General features: G+C 46.9%; 1 protein-coding gene across 1 annotated transcript in view; it reads left to right on the top strand.

Moving 5' to 3' along the window:
- Positions 1-7,678, top strand: part of LOC135224912 (ATPase family AAA domain-containing protein 2-like) — a 262,177-nt gene that overhangs the window by 116,585 nt on the left and 137,914 nt on the right. The gene's annotated exons all lie outside the window — the stretch shown is intronic.

Genomic DNA, 7,678 nt, shown 5'->3' with positions numbered 1-7,678 from the left:
CCACCTCCACGTCCATCACTTCTCTTGCCATGTGTTGCTCTTCTCTTCTCATCAGGTGGCCATACCATCTTAACCTTGCCTCTTGCACTTTCTTTGATGTTTCAGTGACCTTTACTGTACCCTTAATATGTTCATTTCTAACAATGTCCTTTTTGGTTACTCCACTCATTCACCTAAACATCCTCATCTTGGTTATGTTCAACTTTCTGACCTCTTGTTTTCTTTAGAGGTGCTGCTTCCAATCCATATGTCATTGCAGGTCTGACCACTGCCTTGTGCACTGCCCTTTAATCTTATAGGGACTTTCTTATCACATATGACACCAGACACCTTCCTCCAGTTGTTCTAACCACACTGATCCGGATGTTAATTTCCTCTTCCATGTTCCTATCATTGTCAATCACTGAGCCAAGGTACTTGAATTTATGGACCCTTTTGATGTTTCCTCAGCCTAATTTGATTGTTGTTTGCTGGTCGCCATCTAATTTGGTTGTCATACATTCTGTCTTTTTCCTGCTTATTCTTAAACCTCTACTCTCCAAGGCATATCTCCATCTTTCAAGCTTTCCCTCCAGTTCTTCCCTGCTGTCAGCTACCAAGACTATGTCATCTGCATAGAGCAGCCACCATGGTGGCTCCTCCCTGACACCCTCTGTTAACACATCCAAGACGATGTTAAATAGAAGTGGGCTTAGAGCAGATCCCTGGTGTAGCCCGACTCCAACTTGGAAATTTTCTGTTCTTCCAACTGTAGGTCAGACTTACATTTCTATACATCTCCTGATCATTCTGACATACTACTCCATCACTCCTCTCTCATGAGACATCTCCATATTTCCTGACATGGTACTCTGTCATATGCCTTCTCAAGGTCTATAAAGCCCATATGCAAGTACTTTTGCTTCTCTCTGTACTTATCCCGTCAGTCTTTCTACCTGGTGGAAATTCAACTTTTACCATCATCAAATTATTATAATGCAAATCATTATTGTCATTAATATTTTACCAAAGATTTTCCATGTAGATCTGTGGATGTGGAATTTCTTTCTACTCCTTTCTTTTGTTTCCTGAAATATTATATGATCAAAACCTCCCTTTGTACTCTTTTATTGTTCATACACGAAACAAACCTTCGGTCTTAACATTAGGATTTACTAGCGCCAAGCTGGAAACCGGTAGAATTAAAATTACACTTGTGAGATCCAGGGACTAATGGCATCTATACCAGGTCATGGGGCATGTATACCCAGAATGCCCACGGCTACCTGTGACCCATCAGTTATTTTCCTACCGCCTTTAAGATAAGACGTGTTACTGTCTATCTCATTTAAAGCCGGTTTTTTCAGTTTGCCCGTTCTTTATCCATTTCATTTTTTATTTTTCATTCCTTTTCTTTTTCTCCAAGTGTGATCAGTGTGTGGGTAAGAGTGTATACGTGGTATGATGGAGAATTTTGCCTCAACATCGGGATCGTCTACCGTTTCGAAGAGGAGACAAAGGAAATGCCCAGGAGGTCAGTGGTCTTTCCATGTTCTAGGTTCCTAACTTCGGTGTCGACGGATCCTCATCCAACGTGTAGTAGGTGCAGGGAAAACGTATGTACGGTTACTAATCCGTGTTCTGTTTGTCGCGGTTGGTCGGTGGAACAGTGGAAGAAGTTCTATGGGAAAAGCCAATACAAAAGGAAGGGGGTGACGCCATCTTTGGATGACCAAACCTTACCGGCTTCTTTTGTATCGGTAATAAACCAGGCTGCTCCATATGTTTCTCCACCTGCTTTTGATTGTCTCATACCCCTTCGGTTTCTCCTAGCGGTTCTGTATCGGAAAACGTCAGGAGGGGCCTTGGGTAATTTTATGAATAATTTGCACTCTCCTTTGTTCCCAGCAAGTAGAGGGGGAGATCCGCCATCTTTGTTCCAGGCTCCTGCTACTCAAGCGCATAGGTTAGATGGTACGTGGTCAGCGCTAGGCCTACCAGGCGTACCAACCTTGGATGGTCTGCTTGCGCATTATATGACGTCACGGTTCCAGCAGGGTCCAGCAGCGCTGAATGTTCCTCATCCCCCGGGCTTGCAATTTATGGGAATTAATGCCGCGGCTTCACCATCCCACTCAGTATTTACAGCGATGCAGAACGTGGAGGTAGTTTGGCAGCAAACGTGCGGTTGCCAGCAGAAACCTCTCAGTCTCTTATCCCTACGAGAGGGATGACGTCACAACATACGTCACACTCTGATATGGCAGGCGTGATGACGTCACAGACCGATTCTCGGCCTTTTTCGCTGCACCCAGACGCTAATACGCTTCTGACCCGTCAATGCAAACTGTAATGCAGAAATTACAGGATATAGAGGAGAGAATGAATAAGAGAGACAAAAAGAAAAAGTGTGATTCGCCTTCTTCGTCTTCTTCCTCTAGTTCGGCGTCATCGCTAAGTCCGATAACGTCACGGCGAGCGCCAGTCAAGCGTTGGAGGAGGATTCGGGAGTTCCTGGCTGATCCTCGGGCTAAGAGGAGAAGAATCAATTCTTCCTTCTTCTTCGGACCAAGACTGTCATTTCCAAGTCAGCAAGAAAGTCGGAAAATCAGTGGCTATTAAGCACAAGGTGGCAGACGAAGCCGTTCGCAAGAATCCGAACAAGCGAGAGAGGTGACGGGACGGCGAGCTAGCGGCTGAGGCGGAGTTGCCAGTTCGGATCGCAAAAAATTTCGATACCTCTGGTAAAATCGACGTTGACGGCGAAAGGTGCAGCAGAGGATAGAATGCAGGTCCCAGTTTCGCCGTAAGGCCGTTCAAAAATACGTACGAAGGACGATAAGGCTCCTATTAAAAGTACGAAACAAAAATAGAGAGTTGGCAACCTCGGCGGATACGTTCGTGGAAGGCAGTGTCTGTCTGGATAGAAGGTCGAGGCCGGCCTCGCCGACGCTCGAAAACGATGCCAATGCTAATAGAGACCGAACTTATCTCTGTCTTAAGGGAGCCTTCATCTTGGAGATTTTAGAAGAGATTCTCGCTCTAGATCCGTGAGCAGAGAAAGAGTGAGACGTTCTCTCTTCCCCCTGCTGACTATCCGGGATCGAGCCAACAGCGGCCAACAAAGATCAAAGAGACCGCGGCCGTAGGGCAGGCGGCCGTGGAATTCCGGGCCGTCTGTCAGAAGATAGAGGCGAGACAACATCCCTTGTGACGGAGAGTGGTACACTAGAGCCGGAGGAAGGAGGAAAACCAAGAGTTTCTGGCCTCGTATGCAGAGGTTATTGATTTGATTCGTCAATTCAATAGCCTTTCGGAGAAGACAGAAACACCGGCCAGTATGCTTCCTCCTGGAATTGACATGGCTTTTGGACTAAAGAGGGATACCAAGGGTGTCGTATGAATTGCCTTGTTCGAGTCATGCGGAATCGGTCTTGCAACACGTAAACGCAAAGATTGCAGGGAGGGATAATTCCTTAAGATCTAATAGATCATTTAAATTTATTCCCCCTCCAATGATAAAGCAAAGGAATATTATATGACACCGAAGGTCCCTTTGCTGTCTAGACAAATGAACCCTAATGTTGTAAGGTTAAGGCCTGGATTAACCTTGGATCAGGTTTAAAATGGAGTGCCCTTCGATGACGTACCAAGAGGCTGCTACGTTAGAAGCAACAGCTTCTTCTGTCTTTCAGGCTGCTTCCTGGTTAGACCTTTGGTCAACAGCAGTGGCGAAAATTGCATCCTCGGAAGCAACAAGGAAAGTAGTGGATGAACCATTGTTCATTAGATTACTACAGTCAGGTTCAAAGCGATTGCGTACCTGACAAACGTAAGTGCCAATGTTTGGGCAAATATCCTGCTAATGAGGAGAGATGCAGCATTGGCTAGACTAAGCCGCATGTGGATTTGGATTCCTGTTAGCAATGAGGAATGGGGATATCTTGGAATCGCAACTGCTGTTGCCAGAGGTCATACTGGAAGAGGCGATAGATAGAAGAAGGATGGACACTAACGATAGGTTGGTGCAAACAGGCAGTTAGGAAAAACGTCTAACAGTCAAACTACTCCTTTGGAGGGAAGACAACTGCAGATGTCTCGGAAGAAGACAGTGAGACATAGCATCCCTAATAGTCACAAGACCCTCTTCCCCAAAGAGTATAACTCATCGGCCCTTTCACAATAGAAACAACAGAGGAAGGGGCAATAGGGGAAGAGGGAGAGGCTCAAGAAGATAGGATGGGCGCCTCCCATCACTCAGCCACACCAGTGGGGGGTTGCCTGGCAAATCACTGGAAGGTGTGGCAGGAACTAGGGGCAGAGCAGTGGGTGGTGGATGTTCTCAGGATCGGGTATTTGATTCCGTTCGAGGTAACCCACCCCGCCCCTGACAGATCAACCATTACCCCACGTCACTTATGCCCAAAATCTCAGAAGGCCACTATTCTGCAGGACGAAGTGAAGAAGATGATGGAAAAAGGAGCTGTGCAACAAGTATGCAGTCCGACAAAAGGCTTCTACAGCAGAATTTTCCTGGTACCCAAAGCCAACGGGGAGTGGAGGACAGTAATAGACCTGTCAACGCTGAATCTGTTTATAAGGAAAACCAGTTTCAAGATGGAAACTCGAAAACGGTTCTACAAGCAGTCAGAATCGGAGACTTTATGCTGACAGTCGATCTAAAGGACGCATACTTTCAGATACCAGTCCATCAGTCTTCAAGGAAATTTCTTCGCTTCAGTCTTGCAGGGAAAGCTTTCGAATTCAAGGTCCTGTGCTTTGGATTGACAACGTCTCCTCAAGTTTTTTACAAGAGTGTTCACCTCGTGTCGACGTGGGCGCATGCTCAGGGGATCAGGCTAATAAGAAGATCTGGACGATTGGCTGGTGATAGCAAAGTCCAGGGAGAAATTACTCATGGGACAGGGCGGCCCTCCTGCAGCTTTGTCACAGCCCCTAGGTATTGTGGTGAATCAGCAGAAGTCGCAGTTGGATCCAAGTCAAAGTTTGGGAATATCTGGGAATGGTGATAGACACAACACAAGCCAAAGTATTCCCGACAGACCAAAGAGTAGAGAAATGCCAAAACAAGTGGTGAATGCCTTTCTGGGAAAGCAGACACAGCCAGCAAGACAGTGGCAGGTGGTGCTGGGAATCCTAACCTCCCTGGAGAAGCTAGTACCACAAAGGAAGGCTACACCTTCGTCCCTACAATGGAGGATGAAGGAGTTTTGGTCACCAACAGTAGATCACACGTACGAGCAAATTCCCTTGTCGGCAGAAGTGAGGAAAGACTTGCTGTGGTGGGTGAACGACGACAATCTGACAGTGGGTGTCCCCCTTCAACAATCCTCCCCAGACCTCTTGCTGTTCTCGGATGCGTCACTAGAAGGCTGGGGAGCCCATATGGAGGAGTTGATGGTGTCAGCAAAATGGAGTTGCAAGGACAGAGAACTCCATATAAACGTGCTGGAGTTGAAAGCAGCTTTTCTGGCTCTACAAGAATTCAGGGAGAGAGTAAAGGGACACTCAGTGGTATTGATGTCAGACAACACACAGTAGTAGCTTATATAAACAAGCAAGGAGGCCTAGTATCTCGGCAGTTACATGTGATGACAGTTCAACTTCACCAGTGGGCTATAGAGAACCTGGTAGACATCAAGGCCAGGTTATATTCCGGGAAAAAGAAACATAGTGGCCGACAAGTTGAGCCGCAGGGATCAAAATTCTGGGAACGGAGTGGTCCCTACACCAACAGGTAGTGGACAGGATGCTCATGTTTGTGGGAAGGACCGATCATAGACCTATTCGCAACCAGGTACAACAAAAAAGTTGGAAGTGTATTTGTTCAGTAGTCCCGGACGCAGAGGCAGTAGCAGAAGATGCGCTAACAACACCCTGGACAATCTGGACGTATACGCATTTCCTCCATTTTGTCTAATCCGTCAGGTTCTGAACAGGGTAATGCGGTCTCAGAACCTCAAGATGACCCTGGTCTAGCTCCGTTATGGCCGAAAGCAGAGTGGTTTCCAGACCTACTGGTAACTCCTAGTAGATGTGCCAGAGAGTTACCTCCATGGAGCAACCTTCTGTGTCAGCCTCACGTGGAGAGGTACCACCAGTCGGTGAAGTCCCTATCGCTTCACGGGTGGAGACTGTCAAGTATCTCCTCCGAGAGCGAGGGTTTTCGCAGAAAGCAGCAACTCAGATGGCAGGTAATATCAGAAAATCATCTGCGACAGTACTATACCAAGGAAAGTGGTCAGCATACTGTGATTGTGTCGTAGAGGAACGTGTCTCCACTCGGTACCACTATTCAGCAGTTAGCAGACTTTCTGATATATCTCAGAACAGAAAAACATATGTCTGTATCTGCAGTGAAGGGGTACAGGGCGGCTCTAGCCTCAGTCTTACGAATGAAAGGAGTGGACATATCGTCTTCATGGAGTTGGCCATGCTGATGAGGAGCTTTGAACAGTCATGCCCACCAAAGGAGCTAAAAGCCCCAGATTGGGATCTGACCAAGGTACTGAGTAGTCTGGCAAAACCCCCCTACGAACCACTAAGGCAGTCCCACGGATAGGATCCTGACCCTGAAGACAGTCTTCTTATTGGCCTGGCTTCAACCAAAAAGGGTGGGGTGGGGGAGCTACATGGCCTCTCATATCTCATAAAGCACTCGAGAGGTGGAGATCAATGGTATTTGAGTTTGTCCCAGAATTCGTGGCCAAGACCCAAAATCCAACAATAGTAGACGGCAGATTCGACTCCTTTACCATACCTTCCTTGGCAGACTTTGTAGTACAACGACAAAGCTGAGATGCTCCTGTGCCCCGACAGGGCACTAAGGGAGTACTTAAAGAGAACAAGGCACCTCAGGCCGGGGTGCCGGAGGTTGTTCGTAAGTACAGGACGGAACAAGAAGGAAGTGTCCAAGAATACAATATCGTTTTGGCAAAGGGAGACGATCAGAGATGCTTATAGGCAGAAGACAGAGGGTCAGATAGCCAGGTGGGAGCTAGAGCTCATGACATCAGGGGCGTGAGTGCTTCCCTGGCATTTAAGAAGAACATGTCTGTGGATAAAAATTCTGAAAAGCTGGTGTGTGGAAACGCCAAACAACTTTCACCTCATTTTATTTGAAAGATGTTGCCCATAGATCCTTGGACACCTTTTCCTTGGGTCCAGTGGTGGCGGCCCAACAAGTGATATAGTTCATCCAGTGCCCCTGGCGGGTCAGTTTTGCGTCTAGTCTAAGATGAAGGTATGAAAGTAGAATGAATGGGATGACTGGCTCTTTCTTTACTACTTTCTTCCTACTCCTTTAACTACGGGCAATATGAAGGAGAGTACGTCATGTGCTGGAACGGACTAGATGCAGGTGAGGTGGTCAGCCATACTGTGAAGCCATCTTAGGTGATGGTATACTTTCAGTAGCAACACACCCCTCTGGATAATAGGGAAAGAGGGGTGAAGGTGGATCCAGTTGCAAGGGACAAGAGTAAACAGTAGAATGGTATCTACACCAGTGGGAGAAAACCAATATATCCGCTTATATCTTTGGTCCTAGGTTCATTGTCCATTCTCTTAGAATTTCTTTCCCTATATATTCGGAAATGGATAAGGTGGCAAACTCCCAGTCAGTTGTAGAGACTTACCTCCTCCAATAGTAAGTCTATCCTAATGTTAAGACCGAAGG

This window comes from Macrobrachium nipponense, chromosome 12 (genome assembly GCF_015104395.2).
Source record: "Macrobrachium nipponense isolate FS-2020 chromosome 12, ASM1510439v2, whole genome shotgun sequence".
In the NCBI taxonomy this organism is placed as follows: domain Eukaryota; kingdom Metazoa; phylum Arthropoda; class Malacostraca; order Decapoda; family Palaemonidae; genus Macrobrachium; species Macrobrachium nipponense.
The sequence above is the reverse complement of the archived record's forward strand: the minus strand, read 5'-3'. Positions and strand labels throughout refer to the sequence as shown.